Source organism: Rhea pennata, chromosome 2, assembly GCF_028389875.1.
Source record: "Rhea pennata isolate bPtePen1 chromosome 2, bPtePen1.pri, whole genome shotgun sequence".
Classification (NCBI taxonomy): domain Eukaryota; kingdom Metazoa; phylum Chordata; class Aves; order Rheiformes; family Rheidae; genus Rhea; species Rhea pennata.
Genome location: NC_084664.1, coordinates 43,446,988 through 43,468,464, shown reverse-complemented (window position 1 = coordinate 43,468,464; position 21,477 = coordinate 43,446,988).

Below are 21,477 nucleotides of genomic sequence, written 5' to 3'. Positions count from 1 at the left end.
ACTGTTTATACACACCTAGCCTGTTCTATTATTCTTCATCCTCTAAATCATTCAGCTCATGTTTTCTGAACTTCAGGCAAAGAAGTTTGTTAGCGCTGAAGTATGCCCATTGGATATGTGTCATTTATGCTTTAACGTATTCTAACCTATTATGTGGGCAACATATTTTTCTATTTCTAATGGGCTCAAAGTGAATCTTAAAAGGATTTAATTCACCAGAGGCATCTGAATTAAAACATCAGAAGTATACTAAAAGACTGAACTGGCACTGTGGTTCACATAAATCCTGGATAACAATATGACAAAACTCCTCTATTTGAGACAGGAATAGATAACGAGAATATTATGAAAGGTTCCCTTGTCTGTCTTCAAGCTGTCGCTGAAGATTATTCCCAATTATGATAAAAAGACAAAATTTAATTAAAATTGAAACTTAATCTAAGTGTCCTGTTTACTTTTAGCTACAAAAGTTTTTCCACTGCGAAGATAAACATACTCCTTAGCATTGCTGAAAACAACTGCTTCAAAATTTGTAAATGGAAGGTGAGAATATGCAGATATACCCGGAACCCTGTTACAGATTTGCTGCTACATTTCAATGCTATAAATGAATGATAGGTATTCAAGCCATCCAAAGGATGGTTTGCAACTCAGTGCATTGTATTTTAATCACTAAATAATCATGAACAGAAAAGGACAAGACTGTTCTCATGTAACCAGCCACCGCTGGGTTCCAGAGAGCCGCTTCCCACCATGCCTGTTGAGCATGATAAGAAGTGAAATGCTGAACTTCACAATGCAAATCATTGCTTACTCCTGGGGAGTGAGGAGGGAGCATATGTTTGTTTCTTTCTTTTTGGGTAGCACTTTCAGGAAGAAAATGAGAATGTTTTTCCACAAGCCTACAGGTACTGCAGGGACCTAATTATTCACTTACTATTATAAGTTTATTTCTTATCACTAGAAAGTCCTTCAAGGACAATAAATAATATTCTCCTACAGGAGAATCAGTGTCTGGGTGGTTCCTAGCAGGACCACAACACAAACATATGCTGGCCCAAATCAGACAGGGGAATGTGACAAAGGGATCTTGCAAAAGACTGGTACTTTAAAAAAATACAGTCTGAAAAATATTTTTATTCATTTTTAAATCACTCCAAACTTTACAAGAGCTGTTTCCAGCACAGGGTATCTAAGAAGCATTTTCCAGCTGTGTTGCTGGACAACGCAGAGCAGCCCTCGCACACACCTGCAGACATAGAGCACCGGCCGCGGTCCCACCACATCCATCCCAATGCGGCCCTCAGCGACGTGTCCCTACGGCCAGCCGGCCCCACGAGCAGTGCAGGGGCAGAGGCACCAACAACCTCCTACAAAAGCTCTGTTAGGTCTGGTCCTGAAGTGATAGCTACAAAACTAATTTCAACAGAGACTAAAGCACTAAGTTACAGGCCAGAATGCCAATGACACTATCACAGCAGCACAATATGTCATTTTGAGGTGAGGTTGTGATTTTTAGAGAAAAGACTTTTTTTTCCTGATAAATTTAGCTTCCTGTGTTGAACAGATTTATTTTGAGTTGTTGGGAGGAGGAAAGAAAAAAAAACATTATAAAGCCTTCTTTGTTTTCCCTTACTGTGCTGTCAGTTTAAGTAACATCCCATACACAGGCTATTTCCAAAGTAGGCATCAGCTCAAGGAATTAGCCACCACAGGTATTTTGCGCTGTGCCCATCTCTGCGCAAACACTTATGCACCAAGACTGAGTTAGCCTTGCCTCACTGATGCTGAACAGAAACGAAGCGTTGTGGGAAAGAAGGCGGTTGCCAGTGCGCCCAGGCACCGCCTGGGGAAGGGCATCCCTCGAGCGAGAACGCGCGGTACCGCAGCAAGCAGACCCCACGGCAACCTCCGGAACGGGGCTCTGCTCCTTTTGTTCCACCCAAATCATCTGAAATAGATAACACTGCTTCTCCTAGCAGTGTTGCCATGGCAGCCCAGGGCTCCGCGCAGGCAAAAATCTGCCCACAAAGATGGGGAAATGCGTCTGCCAGCGGCATGAAGCATGGAGCAGTGGCTGCCGCCGCAGCTGGGCTCACGCACCCCAAGCGCCACCTTGCGCAGAGGTGCCTGGGCTCTTGCTAAAGATGTTTCACCCCTCTGAACGTGGCACAGGTCCCACCAAGACTTAGCTAGCTCCTGCAGGCCCTGGTCCACCCCTCCGCCCCTGTCACAAAGTCAGCTCAGACCCAAGCGGTGGGCTGGAGGCACTGCCAACGGTGGAGAAAACCCACCGCCCTGCCAGCTCTACTGACTGAGGGATGGAACAGGAGTCTGAGACACTGCCGGGGCAGATGACTAATTCCCAACTGTTATTCCCAGGTCCTCCCACGTAAAGAAGCAGCAAAGCTGCTACAGAGAGGCTCCATCTGCTCCCGGTGGGGAGCACAAACAGAAATAACGCCGCATGGCCAAGGCTGTCCAAGGCAGCTGTTCAAGCTAAAGGAACCCTAATATGTGCAATCTGCACATAGTATTTAAGCAGAAGATAATCCTAAAGAGTTTCTAAATTTAGTTTGTAAGCTAATGTAAACATGAACATTTTATTTGTAAATATAAAGGGGAAAAGCACTTGGTGGGGGAAAAAAAAGCCCTGCTTGGTATCACTGTGCAGTAGCACTTGATTGAAATGAATCCATGTATTTGTAGACACTAGGACTGGCCCAAGTAGGCAGCAGAGGGCATTTCCCTCACGTGCTTCAGATTCAGCCTCATCACCCAGCAACCAATTTGCACAGATTGTTCCAAGCAAAGTTGCAAGAACCCTAGGCAATGGCTGAAAATTTATAAACAACTTTGTTAATCCGAGCTTCTGAATCAGCAGAAAAAAAGAGTACTGTTTCCTCTGAATCACATTTACTTAGCTGCTGATGAGCAAGGAGAGAGAAGAAAAAAAAAAAAATATATATATATATATATATCAGGCTCTTCCTTCTTCCATTAGTCTATTTGCTAACTGCAACTACCAGGAAGAATTGTGCAAGCAGTCATTCAGGCCACTGGTTCCTCCTAACTTCTTTGCTGTAATTGATTGCAGTCTGTGATTTGACATATGATATGGATTTTCAGCCAATTAACTTAAAGGAATTTCTTTGCTTCCTTTTATTGAAGCTCCATGGGCAAGAAAGAGTTGAGCCCCAACAGTCACTGTTCATGTCTACTAAGCAGTCATCATTAGCATCATTCTAGCAACTGAAGATGCCAACAAAATAGGATAATTCTCTGCTGTAGATTATGCAAAATGCATCCAGAAGTTTTGTCATGTTTTGACATCTTCCATGAAATTTTACCCCAGAAATCCTGCATCCACACACACAGCTACTGACAGATGAATTTAGAAGTGGAGTTTTGCATAATGTGGGGAACTTTTGATTGATGATGCACTGCACCAGTACTGCTTTCCTTCACTGTTCCCCTCCTAGGTCTGCAACTTTCATTCTCCAGTGTAGTGACTAAGGATAGTAGTAGGGTTTCTTTTGTTCATTTTTACTTCTTAGAAATTACCGGTTGAATTGCAGTAATTCACCATGTAAAATCCCTGCAAAGGTTTATTTTTAGTGCTGACCCCTCTAGGGCAAGAACATTTGCTCAGCCACAATTAAGAGAAAGGAGATGACGACACACTCAAGACCTGTAACTGAGCTACCTGTTTATACACTGGCACATCGCAATTTAAAAATGCGTTGAGAGTAATTTTCACTGCAGCAATGCAGCTGGTGAAGGGCAAGGACCAAGTGTATATTATGAGACCACAAAGGAAATGATGCCATTACTATTAAATATTAAACTTTCAGCTCCTTCCAAAACAAACAAAAAAGCACCCTAACATTAAAAAAAAAAAAAAAAAAAAAAAAAAAAAAAAAAAAGTGTTGCCTGAATTAGGATCCCTTGGAGCTTTAGAAATGGAGTCAGCACTAATAGGAGTAGCAGACATCTCATCATCTACAAACATGATAGCTCGGAAAAGAAGGCACATTTGGAAAGAAATCAGTGAGTAATCATATCTCCCAACTTACAGCCTCTGAATGAATGCTTAAATGAGAAGACTCAACACAAACTTACAGAAGAAGCAGCTAAACCAGCATTAGAATTAAGTGCCAAGATTGCTTTCTGAAATTCTCTGACCCATGGAAGCAGCTCAGTTATGCCTTGAAGTAAAATACCCCAATTGCCCTCCAAACCACCTGCAAAACCAAACGCAGAAGCTGAATGTCAACAGGGGAAATCTCTGCTGGAAGACTGCTTTGGCAAGACAAATCTCTCCTTGGCTGAGGCAGATCCACAGACAAATGCAGGAGCAGAAACCCACAGCTCCCCAAAGCACCGCTCACTATTTATTGCTGAATTGTTTATGCAGTTATGGCACATAAGGCTTAACAGAGCACTTATAGCCACTTGAATGTCTTTATAAGTTAAGTAATCAGATGTCATCAGAATGCAAACAAAGGAAACGATGGAAGCTCTCACTAGGAATTTTGTGTTACCTTTCCCTCCCTCTCAAACACTGAGCATCTTGAAAAATACTTGACAAGTTCTGATGTGATACAAAGCTTCTTCCTCCTGGGGATGCCATCAAAAAGATTAAAATCCAAAAGTAACTGTCCAATTTTATCTCTTTTAGATTATTAAAGCTGAGATCTATTTTTGGCCTCAGCTGATTATGTGAAAAGATACTTTCAGGAAGCTTTCAGTGTGAGCTGCTCTATCTAAAATATTCAATAAAAAGTTGCTATTTTTATTTCTCTCAATTCCTTTCTTCACTTACAACAATGGTTTAGCTAGATCTGAATGATCTCCCTGGGAGTCATTCCACATTCACAAGCAGTTCTTCCCCAGCAAGGCTGCCACATGCACTTCGTTTCCTGGACATAACCTCTTTTTCCACCTTTTTCTCCCAGAGCTGCCCATTTTCTGCTCTATGCAGTACAAATCCTATGAAGGTAAGATATTAGTAAGTGTGGCTTAGTAAGTCGCAGATTCCCACTTGGGACAGGACATTTTGCAAAGAAAGCCAGGTATAGAGGCGGGTTTGACCAGGTACAGCAGGGTGGGTGACAGCAGCATCAGAAGTGAGTCAGAGGAGCAGTAGCGTAGGGAGGAGATCATGGGGTGTCTGGGAGCAAGGGGGAATTTGGGGCAGAAGGGAGGGTCTGAGATGACCTGGTCCCTCACTGCACCCCAAGCATCCTTCTCCCCTGTAGAGAGAGCTACCCTAATGTAGCAACTGCAACTCTTCCTCACCATGGCTAAATACTGAATGGGTTGGACCACTATCCAAGAGCCACTTCTCACTTCTAAAGCAGGATCTCATGAACAGGTAGCTAACACAGTTCAAATAAGGTAAGTAACCAAATGCTCATATGTTTGTTCAAAGCTTAGTTGAATCTTCAGCACCTAAAGGGGAGATTAGAAACCTCTAGAAAACCAGGCCTTCCTGAAAATACAATAAAAGGTGAGTTTAATTCCCAGTACCACAGTATGATACTTGTTCTCATCTTAAATCAGGAAAGAGGAGAGATGAGGAGGAAGAAAAAAAAGAGAGAGAGAAAAAAAAACACATTTTTTTTTCTTGGAATAAGTTTCAAAAAGTTTTGCCTCAGGAGTGTTAACACATTTAATCTCCATTTTCTAAATTGAAACAAAATGATTTGTTCAGCTAAACCCCTGGCAGGTACAAATGTCCAGTTCAATGAATGCCTCATGTGAAATTTTATACAGGTGTCTTATAGCCCATCTTCTTCCCTTACTTCAGCCCCCAGGTGAACTGCCAGGGACTGGCATCACCAAAACGCAGCAGTCAGCGTCCTGCACTTCAGAGCCAGGGATGGAGCTCTGGTAGACTAAAGGCTCTAACATATCTTCTGAGGAAGAAGCTGCAGCAACTTAAAAACATTAGTATGACAACTCTGTGCCTCCCCTCTGCCAGAGGTTACTGCTCCATCCCCCAGTGACTGAGACGGGAGCTGCACAGTCCCACTAGCCCTGCCGCTCCATCTTTTATATTCACTGATATTGCAAATTAAATCCCATGTTCCTTTTGGCCATTTTAAGGATAGAAACAGCGTTCTCCAGTAGAGGAACAGTAATAAACTGTGGGGAGATGGTAACTCTTTAAACCACCACCATGTACAGCCAGTGAGGCAAGTTGGAGCCTGCAGAGAGATGGCCAACCAACTTGCCATGGGACATTTCAACTTGTTTTGATTAAGTGAAGTTTTCGATATATTTTGCACTTCCCCATTTCCACATACACACAAAAAAAGTCAAAAAAGTGTTCTGCTTTCTGTAGGAAACAAATCCTCCTCTACAGCATCACAGCTGCTCTGTTTCTGTTCTTGGCGAAAGCACTTGAAATGCAGGGAGAAAAAGAGAATAATAGAAAGGAGGAAGATCAAACCTTCCATCAAGTTCAAGAGCTCAGATTTGCATTAAGGTGAAGTCATTTCTCATTTCCACTTAAATTTGTTCATCCCACATTAAAGCTTACTAAATTATTATACTTTAAATCTTTGAAATCTTTCATATTTTTAGTATTAGAAAGTTAATTCTATTAAACAATGCTTGCCATTATAACAATTTTCCTCCATTTCCTGCTTATCAGAAAGTCTGTGTAATAATCCCAATTTTAAAAATATATCCATCTAGCTAATTTTCACATAAAGCCAAACCCTTCTCCCTGTTATCCTCTCTGGCTTCTACTGGCTTGGTCCCTACTGTGTAATAGATACATTATAGAGAAGACAATGAAAAGTATAGTTTTCAGAGACTGAGCAGAAGCCTTAGTGGCAAACCACAGAATTTCAGAATCGTGGTTTCCAAAGACATGATGGTAAATAACAGCAAGAATCTTATTGAGGAGGGATTTTTAAAGTCATTATTAGATACTACCATGTAAAGTGAAAGCAAAGACAAAAATTTCCTGATTTTTTTATATAAAGCAAATAAAATGATAATTTCAGTAGATAGAAAATTATTCAAAAAGAACTAGAATTAACATATTTTGATATTTTCAAAAAATATCACAAGCTGAGACACTTTTCTACCTGATTTTTTTTTAGTAGTGAAGAAATGAAAATGAACACTTGCTTATTCAAAGCAAATATTTCTTCTTACCTCTAGTACCTCTATGCAGTTGCACATGAAACATTACAATAGATTGTTATAATTCAAACTAGCTTCTCATTAGTGTGCAAGTGGTAACTCCAGCACTGAGAACCTCTACAGAGCTATTTAAATGAGAAAAAGCAAGCATTTCTTTATTTCCTTTCACAGGAGCACCTCATTCAAATAGTAAGTAGGGCATGCCCAGAGAGAACTTCCCCAATTACAGAGCATTTTACTTATATCAACAAATGCACACTTGGAAAATAATCCAAGCCTGCCAATGTACAAATTCTGCCTAATGTGATTTATAGAAGCAGTTTTAAATACACATTTGCATTAGGGAGAAGACAGTATAAGTCTTCTAGTTAAATGCACTTAGTACATCATTCACTGCAACACTATTTAGTCCACTGAAGGACAGTGTTTTGCTTTACTCTTAGCAGCCATCATTACAAGAGCAGGCATCTGGAATGCAAATACTGATATGCAAATATATACAAAAAAAAAGCACAGGCAAACCATCAATCTGATGATATATTTCCTTAGAGCCAGTCAAAATCTGTTCAAACACTTACTAGTGGATATTTATGTGGCGTCCTCTTCAGATTTAAGTTTGCTCACTAGAATGGTTAGACTTGACCGTGATGAACTTCTGAATGTGGGGAATTATGTGAAAAAAGCTGCTGCAGATTTTACCATTATTGAATTGTGAATGAAAAAAAAGTTACATATACTATAGAAAAGGGAACAAGTTGCTTTGCAATTTATTGAGTGCCTTTCTAAGGCTCACTTAGTTATTCTTCAAGGGTTACCATCTGCACTCCTAGACCATCTACTCAGAATTGAGTAAATATTGCCACAAGGAACTCTACAATATCATAACTTACCCTCCCTAATATGATGAGGCCCCCTTTAGTAGTAGCTTGAGTTCAGAGGAGTTGCATTTTGAATCTGTGCAACACTTAAAAATTACAAAATAATTAGCATGCAGCAAACATGGACCCTGCCTGTGTTATATGAATCTAGCAAGAACTTTTCACTAACCCTTCCTCATTTGCTGTTCTGAGGGTGCAGCTGAACCAGGGATCGAACTAACCATTGGATCTCAGTGTGTTTCTCCCTCAGCAACAACTCCAGCCTAATTCAAACACCTGTTGTTTCACTTTCAAGCCTTAGTTAAATTCCACACCAAGAGAACCCTATTCTCAGAGAAAGTCATAAGGACTCTCGGTCATTCCCCCCCTCCACACTTCCCATACATCTTTACATGATGAAGTCTTTGCCTAGGAGAGGCTGAGCTACTGTTACAGATGCAGTGCTGCTCAGGAATTACACTCCAAGCTCTCAAAGCAAAAGCCCCCCCCCCCCCCCCCCCCCACACACAAATACTTGAAATTCCAGACATCACACAAAAATTTGAAAACAGCAAAAGCCTCCATATGCTTTTCAGGGATCAGGAGAGAGTCATCCAAATATCAGGTCCCATAAGTTCTTTCAAGCAATCAGAGATGAAAATTATGTATTTGCTTTGCAGCATTCCAACGTGTATTTTGATGCAGGGGAAATTAATTGTCTCTGCTAATTTACTCCAGTTACTTCACAGCCCTGTTAATTAGGCAACTCTATGCAGTATTATTGTTCTGATTCTCTCAGAATAATGGCTTCCTTTGTTATTATTTTTTTTAACTAATTGAGCATATAGACATATACAGCATGTTGAAAAGTAAATCCAGGCATGCATATGGGAACAAATCCACCCATATCTTATTAAAAGGCAAACTTTAATTCCCAGCCCTCCACCAGCATCATTCCTGCAGGATTCCCAAAGGGGCTGTGAACGCCGCAGACACGCTGGCAGCACCTGCACTTGCAGATACAGCCCAACTTTTGGTGTAACTCAACCTGAAAAAAAAGAGTCAGATTGCTGAGGTAGCAATCATTCTTCCCTCTCCCTCCAAGTTGGGGGGAAAAGGGGATTTCTTATTTCCACATCCATATCTAGGTGGAAGAGAGGCAGGAGATTTCTGGGAAGTCAAGTATAGCAAACACGGCCATAAGGTAGCAGGTAGGAGCTTATCAGGAACCTGGTGTGCTATTAGTTATTAGTTTACCTGAGCTGCCTCCAAAACAGCCTACTTTAACTAGGTACTCACAGTTTTACAGACACTCTCTGTTGTGGTAAGCAAGCTTTAGTGATTTAGCTGTGTCTGTAGTTCAGGCACCACTACATCAGCAGCTTGAGTAAGCATTCTCCGCTTTTACAATATCTGTACAAATAAGCAAGCAAGAAAATACAACAATTCAGGCTCTTACAAACCATATTCCTGCAACAGACAATAACTACAAGTCTTTCAGACTTTTATCCCCAAACACTGCAGGAAACGAAGAGATTGCTCATAAATCTTAGCCTCTGTCCTGACCAAAGACAAATAAAGACACAGAGCTACTCAGCACAACCCTGAGCAGCCAATGTCAACTAGCCATCAGGGAAAACTTTAGGCAAAAAATTACTTCCTCCCCTCTCTTTTAACTGAGGAAGCTAGAAAGGAAACAAATTAAAACAGCCCTTGACAGACCTCTAATAGTTTCCCTCTGGATGCTTAGCCAGCTCTCCTCACCTACAAAGAGGCAGTAGAAAAAAAGCAGATTCCCTACCCGATTCACAGGCCACATTCAGAGCAGCAACCCACAGCTGAGTAGGTCACTCTAGAAGTTGACTTCCTCCCAACAGCTGATCTAAACAAAGGCAAGGACAAGTCCTCATTAAGCAGACTGGGCTAACTGCTGCTTCAGCAGGCACGGACTGGTGAGCATTTTGGCAGATAAACTTCTGTATGGGCAAAAGCAGCCGTTGTGCAAAATGGAAGTCTATCGTGTACCAAAGATTAGAACAAAGTTGAGGTGAATTGAATTAAAGAGTAATGACTGGAAAAGAAATGTCTTCTAGCAACCAAAGTTCAGCTATTTAGGTATATTTCTTCTCTACTAATTCAGGCAAATTTGCATAGGCTTAATCCATCTGGACCCAAGTAATGAAAAACACCAATGTGAGTACAGAAAATGCTTACTCTCTCTATATATATGTATATATATATAAATATTTCTTGGGTGCTAGCACATTGGCTTATGTGTCTCCATGTAAGGAGTCTGCAAAATAAGCTAGGGAGAGGATGATCTTTGCTGCAGGCAAAGCTGGCAGTCTCTTAGGGAGTCAGTGCACTCAGGGGAAGAAGCGGTGCCACACTGAGGGGAAGATTAGCCAGGGCAACTCTACACAGAATATTTTCAAAAGTGCAGCGCAAAGGCTTAGAGGATATTCAGCAAAAATTCCATCTTTCTAACTTTGTTGAGAAAAGTAAAAGAGGAGTTTGTGCTGCTTGAGTCCTCCTTACCCTTTCCCTCCTCTCTTGGCCATGACTCCTTCCTTTTTATCCCTGTTTCTGGCCTAGTGGTTCATTACCAGTAGAGAGTGATTTTCCAACAGTCTGCGCATCTTACTGGTGTCCTGTGTCCAGAATATTTCATTTTAGTTGCTTTTGGCACATGCAGAATTAGATATTCTGGACTAATATTGGGAGGGCAATGCTGAGATGGGACTTGTCTGCCTCCCTCACTTTATACATATGTAAAATGAGATGTAATACAAAGCCACAACTGCCCTTCATTCCAGCTGAGCAGAGAAACGAAAGTGCCTGGAGTCTTGGAGATTATGGAATTTTTTTTTTTAAAAAAAGAAATTGGAGAAAATTAAAATCTTTATTGAAAGGCTGCTCTTTAGCCTGGAGTGTGAAAGGTACTTCTTGCCATTTGATAAACTTCAAAAATTCAGGAGAAAAATAAAGTAAAGGACCGCAGAAATGTCAACATTCTTGACTAAGAAACAAAATAGGAGCAATCTGAAAATCAAAAACAAAAGTTTTACTGTGGATAAGAAACAGGTGCACATTTCTAGAGAAAAGCCTGCAAAACAAATACAGTCTCTCTGTAAATATATAGTTAATGCATAATAATGTAAGGACAAGAGTAAATTTGCCTAATATGTATAGGAATTCTATTACCTAAGAATAGAGCAGGAAAAAAAAAGAAGAAAAAAAGGTGGGGGAAGGTATTAAAGCTTTGCGGAGATTTTTCCTGGATGGTCACATTTCTGAGTAGCTGACATTTTGTGTACTTAAGCATTTGAGGAAAAACCATTCAAGTATCAAACCAACAGAATACTTTCCTACGAAAACTTTAAGCACTCTGTGCTTATGAAAAACAATCATTCAGTATTTACTGAGTGTGAGTCTCTGCAAATCCTTACGAAAACATAACCTGTGGCCACAGACTAGCAGCACCAGCAGGGCTGTGTCACAAGCAGCGTATCACCGCCACTAGAATAAATCACTCATGAACACCTCAAAGACTGAGGAAGGGTTGAAGGTGAAGAGTGCAAAAAAAGCCTCCTCCAACTCAACAGTGGCTGGTCAGGATTTTGACAGAACATTTTGCGGTATACTTGAATATGTATCTGTGTATGTGGCTATTCACACATGTGTAATGCACTGGAGGTTTGAGAGTTATTATAGGTTACTCGTTACTGAAGTGAATAACAAAGGTTTCAAAATTAAACAAGAACATTCAATTGTCAGACTGGAAAACAGACAAAATGAACATTAACCCATATAGGACCTTGTAACTGTCTCCTATGCACCCCTTTTCACTCTCAGCCAAAGCTGCCACGTGACTGTACCTGCAAGCTTGGGAACAGCAACAAAATCCTCACTGAAGGCTATTGCATGAGAACTCTGTAATACATTTAAGCAGTAGTTTTATACCCATATAGGTATGTATACATATATATTTACTCACTGAAACACATTGCATTGTATGTTTGTGCCAAGTTTGCGGTTACCTCTGCTGTGTTATGCCACCACTGCATGCCCCTTCAAGACAAAATGACAAAGCAAGACTTCATCAGGGTTACAAGATTCTGGTGGGCATGGACCACCCTACCCCTCTGTTATGACATGCTCCTTTTCCAGCTAAATTCATACAAAACAATCAAATATAGACAAGAAGAAATGCCTGGAGGGATCTTTTCGACAATAAATACATACAGGACTATAAATATAAATTATATATTTTTATCCCAAACAGATATGTAATTTATAATGCAGAATAGCATACAGCAGTGAACTTTTTGAGCAAAGTGCTTCTTTGGTGCTCTTTTTTCCTGGGAGAAAAAGAAGCCAAGGCTAAGATCTCTGCAGTCCAGCTGCTCAGGGGTGCAATGGAGACAGTGTGGAGCAGCCCAGGAGAGGCTGTTTCTCGGCCCCGTGTTGCCTCGTCCCCACTCCACTTGCCTCAGGACCCCCCAGCGCATCCCTGAGTAACATTTTGAGCAACATCATCACTCTGAAAGGAGAGGCATCCCTTCTTTGACCGTCTCAAGACTGTATCATTTCTTTTGTCTGAAAACTACACTTCTGTGGCTTTTGCAGATAATTTACTACCTTCTGCTTCAGTCTTTTGTTTCCGAGGATGAGTTGGAGACAGGTGATAATAGTCACAAAGATTAAAATGATCTGAGGATTTAAGGTCTGAATATTACTATGAAATTTTGTTTATACAAGTATTTCCCACACAACTGCTGAAGGATTATTATTGCGGTCATCTGCAGCTAGTTGTGCACATTTGTTATTAAAACCAATGGGGCTTTTAGTCATTTCAGAGATAGAATTCCACAAAACACATTCACTGCTTTATCTTTCTAGGGATGTGTGTTGTATATCCATGAAGATTCTCCCTTGAGTCCAGAAAGATTCTCACAGGTATTTCTGGCAGCTGGGTTGCATGAGCCAAAATCTCAACGTGAACAGATTTGACACTCCTCCTTTTTTGTTTGCATGATGAAAACCTTGGTAGATCCAGACCCCACTTTAAGGTTATAAAACTGTACTAAAGTTTTAATAATACATTGGATCAGAAAATTTATTATATGCCAAACAGAACTGAATAGTCTGCTGTATCAAATAAATTCCGATTAAAGAGATTTGGATAAATACCCAAATGAAAAATAGAGTTAGGCTTAACTGCCTTTATGCTGCAGATGTTTTAATGCTTTAAAATAACCAATGAAATATTTGAGAAAAAAAAAATCCTGCAGCCATCTCATCCTTTCTTCTTTGTTGAGAGAGAGACAGGATATTTATCTGGGCAGCAGGATTAATAATTCAGTTCTGCAGGGCAAGTCTTCTGTGGAGAGCATTGCTGACCATTCATACCATCTCTGCTAATGTAGAAATTCAGTTCCCACTGAGCCAGTGAGGGCCTTTCAGTTTATTTAGTTGTGCACTGGGTCAACTCAGTGCCCACTGGAAAGAGAAATAAGTTGAAGACTTTGGCCTAACTTTAGCACCTGGAGGCACAATCCCTTTCAAGACAACACTGATGCTTACGCCACTGTTGGAGGTGCTCCCTCCCAAGCAGAGGGTTCAGCCACTGCTCAGAGAGCTCAGATTCTCTAGAGCATGATTATTTCAGCCCATGAAACTCACTGCAGTGTCAGAATTTATGGTAGTTCCCCATATTTATGATCTCCTGCTCTATAGCAACCTTGGTAAAGTCACTGCATCAGTATGTGAATAAGTCATTTTATAATTACTCTGTCTTTAGTTTAGAAAGTAAAGTTCCTCATTATGCACTAATCAGACTTCTAATCCCTCAGCCCTCCCTTCTCTCCCCTCCTTAGGGAAGCCACACAGACTTATCAAATATGCCACCTTCTTTTTTTTAATGTGCTCATAAAAAGTCATCAGATAAGAGGCACTCTGGCATTAGAAAAATGATTAAACTATTTACTGTGAATATATTCACAAATGAAGATACTATTAATTTGACAAAATCTGTATTAAAAGATCTATTTTAGAATGATAAAGCCTCATTTCTGGCTATTTTAAGATCCAGGCGTTATTCATTAAATCATAAATTTGAGTTCACATTACTTCTCTAGCATATAATAAATAGAAAGAAAAATTCGTATTTCCTGAAGAGAACAGAACATGAGAACAGCCATGATGGGTGGAATTAGAGGTATCCTCTCTGCAGCACTGAAGAGGGTGTATGATCCCTAACGTACCATCCAGCTTTTGACAAACCGTAGTTTAGGATCTTGGTGAGCTGGGAACTCTATCTACATCAGCTGCTGATGACTGAAAGTAGAAGAAAAGCACAAATTATTGCACCAGTGTAGGCCATCCATTCATAATAGCTTTAGTCTGTAGCCAGCAACTGATGCTACCAATGAGGCACATAAAACCCGGATTCAGGCCAGCGATAGAAGTGGCTTATCTTTCTAAGCACTCAGAAAAATATTTCAGTGTGTGCGTAAGTCTATCTCTCCTGATGGTTGCATGTCATCATATATTGAATGAGGCATATGCAAAGTGCTGTTCTGAAAGGGATGTCATTTAAACCAAGGCCTGAAATGATTTTTCACTCTCTGATTAAACTCTGTAATTTTCCGGATTTTTTTTTTTTTTTTTTTATGTTCAGGTAAATGTAAACACATTCTCTTCAGATATGTGTAGACATTTATCCTAAAATTGGTGATTACACAGGAATCGTTCTTTGGATTTGCACCTTTTAATTTAACTGGATAACATTCAGATATTCCTGCATTTTCTGGAGGGTGAATAGAAATGGAAACATGTCCTCTATTGTTTGGTGATTTGCATACTAGAAAAATTGTTTCCTATTCCTTTAATCTCTCCTAGAGAGATTCAGCCCTTTCTTCCTCTTTTTCTAAGGAAGTTTTCCACGCCACTAACTATGCTTGTTGTCCTTCTCTGATGTCTTTATTTTTAGAGAAGTTCCTTGAGTCACAGCAGTAGAACTGTACATGTTGTTCTAGATGAGGATACCAGTGACATGCCAAAGATTTAGGTGATGGCCTTCTAATAATTTCAGTATTATTTGACATCTTATTCCTCTTAATCATTCTAACATTTTACTTACTTGTGTCTATTTATTTATTTTTTTCTTTTTTGCTACTGCTGAAAAATATTGAGCGGGGAATCTTTTTCTGAGCTGTTTGGTATTGCACCAAGGTCTTTGCATGAGCTTGTCTAGCAAATTTAGAGCCCACCATGGACTTCACTATTATTCTTTCTTAAGCTTCTACCTCAAACAGGTGAAGATGGGTTTTTTCCTGCATGAACAAAGTTCGTATTTCTAGTTTTCAGGAGACAGCACATCTTAAACTTGCCAAAGATCAAAAACTAAATGTCATTCATCCTATATCTAAATCAGTGCAATTTCTGGAAAGCAGAGGTTTGGAGAGAGGAGGTGAGAGGAAACATTGTATTGCTGAGTTCTTTTCAATGGTTATATAATTATAGATTTTCTGGTAAAGGATGTTGGAGTGGCTTAACACACATTCTACATGCAAATGGTTGCCAAAAGAATGATTTCCTGACCTCACTTTAGCTGTTGCTGAGTAAAAGAAGTTCATTACAACTTACTCTGCAGTTTTTCTAATTCTTTATCAAGTCCCTTTCTCCAAAAATATGCATACAGAGAATTATGCAAAATATCCAGGATGTCTTCTTAAACTCCTAAAGCAAAACACGTTCCTCGTATGTGCAGCTGTCAACACAGCCTGAGAGGCTGGAAAACCCTTAAAAACATTGATTTTCTGGGACTTTCTGCTACTCTGCCTTACGATCATACAAGTTTTACCTTCGCTATATGAAATGACAGAAAAGATGGTCTGCTTTCATTGAAACAATGCTAAGTTCTTCAGGGCAAAATAATCACTCTGGATTTCCCCATGGACTATTCAGGATAGTAAAGCCTCGGTTTTACCCAGGAAAAAGTCCTGCAATGGTTTGGGTTCACTTTATCCTCTGATCATCTTAACCAGTCAGACATGAGAAGAGAAATAAGGTTTAGCTCTGGGGGAAATCAGTGAATCATGGATAATATTTAAGTTTTTCTGGTAAATTATAGTAAGTGTCAGGCAATGTTATACGAGGGAAGAAAGCAAAGGGTGAGAACAATAACTACCATGAAATTCATTGCCCGAAGTGTCAGACAAAGTAATAACTAGGATTCTTTGTACTGGAGAACAGGTAAAATTGGCAACATGTGCAAATGTTTTATGAGAGTTATAAGGTCCAAGTAAAAGTATATTAGACAAATGTAAAACTTAAATGTTTTGACATAGAAAGGTTGTTATGAACTCTGGGTTTTACTGCATCACTTTCAGCCAAGAGGCATATTGAAGCATGGCAGTTCAAAAGCTAAATTCTGTTCAAATACCCCTGAGCAGACAGCACCATGAAATAAAGCAGAGCTGGACAAGGCTGTCTGGGTTGCAGTCATGTATTAAAAGCACGTAGCAAAATGAAATCTTGTCTTGCACCTTTAAAGGCTAAATCATGTAAATTAGCCAGGCTGTGGAGCGTGTACTTGAGGGCAAAACAGGCCAAGCTCTCTTCAGCCTGCTCAGCTGCAAATGTTTTACAATAGCACAGAGCTAGTGACTGTACCAAGGGTCCCATCTCTCAGGTCAGAACTGCCCTAAGCTCTAAAGTCTACAGTGACATCCAGTTTATGTCCCGGCATAACTATGCTCAAGCACTGGCTTGGGTCCCCACTCAAAACACACTGCAGCTGGACCAGACTCACCCATCCTCTCCACAGCTAGGGCTGCCCAGTTGCCAGTTAAACTCTCTTCAGATTTCTACAGCAAACATGGGCAAACTATAAAGAGGTGGGTTAGCTCCCAATTGCAGGGGAGAAGAGAGCTTTAAGAGGTGAGACCGTTAATATGATGGCTCTCATTTCCTGAATAGCAAGAAGTGTGCCTGATTTCTTGGAATAGGAGAGGGACTATACACAGTTTGCATTTTAGAGACTTCTACTTTCAAACAGCTTTTCCTCTAACTGCTGTAGCTGTCTCCAGAAAGAGAGTAGTTACAGATAATGAACATAATGACCTTCAAGATTAAAAAGATGACATGCTTTAATAGGTAGTTGAAAATTTCCATTTGACATGACAAAGTTGCTTTCACTTCAGAAAGCATTTTTGACAAAGTCTCATACTCAAGGTTAATAACAAAATCTGAGGTGTGGAAATCATGAAGTGAATGGAAAGATGGCCTAGAAAATTTAAAACAGAGTTACAGGAAGCACAGGGAAAGGACTGAAAAAGCATCTGCATCTTGCATAAATGATAAAAACATTGAAAGAATGGGTAACAAAGGAAAACAGACGCAGCAAAGAAACAGTGAATGATTTCAATCATTCAAAGGCTTAAAACTGACAGCCTTTAATGCTGATGGACAGATATGAAATGAGGATGATAAAAAGAAAGGGATGCTAAGTAGTAATGTTCAGCTTATAAAGAATGAGAAGTGAAAAGGGACAGAAGAGTCAAAATAGTAAAGCCAAAACAATCAAGCAGAGGAACTAATCCTATCTGAGTTCAAACATCTGATGCAAATGGGCTCTGAAAAGAAAAAGTCAGCAGTGAAAAGGATAGGGAACATCCTAACGAAGAAACAATAAATGCATCTTGCAGCATCATGAAACTGCAGAGTATGCTCCAGTCAGAGCAAAACCATTCCTGGAAACACACACAGATAGTGGAGGTGCAAAGGAATTTGTTTCTCAGCTGTTCCTTGCCTAAAGCACACCAAGACCCTTAATGCTCTACTCATGCACATGCTGAAGGAGCAGCCTTGGAAACCAGCCTTGGAGATGTAATAATACTGCTGCATTGCACTTGCTTTCACATATTCCTGTACCTGCATGAAATTTGTCACACTGATGATAAGTTTCAGATGTTGTCAGATTTATAACAGTAGGGGTTTGTTGAAGAAGAATTTTCTGAAGGACAGGCATGCCAATATTTTTTTCCTGATTTAGTGTGGCAGAAAGCACCAGAGAAGGTTTTTTTTTCCAAAGCTATTTGCAAAAAAATTCAAAACTGAATTTCTGAGTGTTTCTTAACATTCTTTTGAAGACTCATCCCTCCTCCATGGCCAGATGGAGGTGACTCCAAAAATCAGACTCTTGGAACATTAAGTATCCTCTAATGTGAGCTTATAATTTGCTGTTTCCATGAACATTCCTGCCAGTAGACTCATTTCATTGAATATTCATGGACAGGAAAAAACAAAGGAGTGCAAACAAATGCAAAAATATGCACAGTCTGAGAAACTGGAATGCATTTGTGAGCTGTGCTCAACAAGGAATATGAACATGTTGTGGGGTGAGGGGAAGACATGTCAATGGTATAAAACTGTTATCATATGCCATGTATCACATCTGGTGATGTCTGCAATCACAATTTACTGAAAAAACAGCTTGCCTGGCTTGTATAAAGGTTTACTACTGAAAAAGGCTATATTACAGCTCATAACCTGGGAATGTATGGTTTTCCCTATTAATATCAGTGCAAGACTGTCTGTGAATTTGGGCATTATTCTGATTCAGAATCAGATAAATTTTAGCCTGATAAAATGATGATTAAATAACAAGCTTTAGCTCTGTCAAGCAATCAGAAATGCATCTTCTTAGAGCAGGAGCAGACATCACTGCTCCCTTTCTAGCCTGGTGGGTTAAGCCAAAAGTTCAAAAGAATTACTCTGACTTTGATTTTAACTGTAAACATAAACCGTGATAGAGAACTGGAGCTTAATTATTGGCCTCCTCACTCAGGAGCTGAGCAGCAATCCTGCTGCTCTGAGAGCACTGGACTCTTGGAGAAATGACTCAATGAAGCTGGGGCTGTCCTGCCAGACAGGTTCTCCCCAGCCTGAAAATCAGCACCCAGTGCTTAAATTTAGGTTTGGACTCTGTTTGTTAAATCTGTGAAAAGGTCAGTTGCAGCCAAGAAGCCTTCCTCAATGACTTCATTAAAATTGCATGATTTATAAAAGAAAAACTTTGTTAAACTATTTTTACTCTAATCTGTGCCTTCCAAAATAAATTGTGGATTAGCATATAGTGGTCATTTGCTATGAGGAACCCTGGCATTCTCTTTCAGATGTGAAAGTTGAGGGTCTTTACTGCTTAGAGCAAATTAACTGGAGCCAGAAGTACTTTAATTAACTCTTTTCTTGCTGTTGCTGTGTTCAGAATTTTTCCATTTCACTAAGGTTAATTAAAAAACCCATGAATTTTCAAATGGAGAGTAAATGCTGTTGTTTGGCACTCTACAGGGTTACTCATTTCTGTAACTAGGAAAAGGGCGGAACACTAAGTCATCCAGTGAGAAGACTGCGCTCTGGTCACGACAACAGAAACCCAAGCCACAGCAAGCCATGCTTAACTTGGGCTAGATTTTGGGGAGAGGCAAGCTGGGGAGAACCACATTTGTTTCACTGTTCTGAAATTTACTTACAAGCAGCTGACAAAGGTTTACCCCTAAATAAAAACTCTGATATTTTACTTCTTAATTTCCCTAGTTATTTACTGGAACAGAAGCCCAGAAGTGAAATATTAATATCATTTAAAATCAGAGCAGGACGGACAATGTGCAAGTAATGTTTTCTCAGGCACATGCACGTCATAAGGAATGTATTGATTCCTTCCCACAAGTTAAGGTCAGCAAATATACACTGTTTTTTGCAATTAGCTTCCATTTCAATACACTAGCAGTGATCCCAGTGTAACTACAGATTCCATTATGCACTGACATCAAACAAAAAAGCTCTAGCTATACATCCTACACTACTTTTAATTTATCTTTCCTGGCAAGACTAAAATTAAGTCATTTTCACATGTTGACTAATTTCAAATCTTCTGATTACCTTCCCCAGGACTCAGCTTCTTTACAGGCTACTAACCATGCTGTACTACAGGGGCAAATGGTAAAGAAATCCATTTTGTAATCTAGCAGTAGAACATAGAAAAACTATATGAGGCTGATAGACTTTATTATAAATTAAAAGAATTTGTGGGAAAAGCACCCCTGAAAGTAAATTGTTATAGCTCTACCAGCTCCTGGAAATACCCTATATTCCTGGCAATACTCTTACGAACTTCCTTGGAGCTCTTTCTTGTTCCATAATACTACCTGCATGCCTGCTAACTTTGGCCTCCAAAAGGCACTTTTTTTTTCTCCTGACCTTTTTGCAACCAGCTCTCAAGCCAGCTTTTCCATTTAAGAAGATGTCCCTCTTCTCCCACTTCTGACTTTGGGAGAAAATACATTGTAGTGCTGGTCACTGCTAAAGCATTTCAACATCCTGATTTAAGGATTGCTACTCCCATAGGGAGGGAAGGTTTTCTTGCATTGGCTTGCAAAGTCTCAGCTTTATAACTGAGAAGTGTAAGGATAAACTCATATCTAGACTTGCTATGATGAAATACCTATTCAAAAGATAAAATAGCAAATGCATTATGAAGATTTTTACGAGAAAGGAATTTCCTTACCTGCCCCAACATTTCACTGAGTTTCTGAGGTCAGTCAGTTAGCCAGAGGAGCATAAGGGCTGGATAGCTTCTCTTCTTTAACTTAGGATGCCATGACCTCTTCCCCCCTGCTCTTTCCTTTTCTGTTTACCTGCCTGTCTTTCCCTGTGATTTGGCGCTGAGATACAAGAAGACTCAGAGGACCGCAGAATGTTTCTTTCTCCCCATGCCCTGTTATTTTCTCTTGTGTACTTTTATTCCTATAGACTTCAAGGGGCCTCCTCTGGCTTATAGCTACCCTAAGGCACAGTGGTGCAGCTTTATGAATTGCTTTTCATGAGAAGTAGTAGCGGTACGTCTGGAATGGTCGTGTTCAGACTATTACGTTACTTGCTTATGGTCTGCTCTGACAAGCGAACATAATAAAAAAAATGATTTGAGGATGGGGCACAAGCCCTACCTTATATCTTATTAGATTTTGGGGAATCATTTCACAGAAAATTTTTATGCTCTGATGACTCACTTCATGGGAGAAATAGAAAAAGTGTCCCTTGCATTACCTTCCCAGGCATTTCATGCTTATTCAAAGATGGACAGCAGACTGTTAAATTCTTCTTGTCCAGTATGGGAGGGGATTCTTTACCGTATCCCAGCATTGTGCAGTCTTTGACCTATAAGAGGCAGAAAAGAGATAATATTAGAGACATGAACTTTTCACAGTGATTTTCCACAATTTATATTCATGCTCACATGTTTCCGCAGAGAATATGAGCATCAATCTGAGCTCATGTGAGCAATTTCTCCAGTGCCATTCTCTGTGCAGGTAATGTGGGAGCTATGAAGACAGTAGGTAGATGTCTTTTACCAGCCAGTCACCCTTGTCTGGGTAGCTTTTTCTCTCTTCAT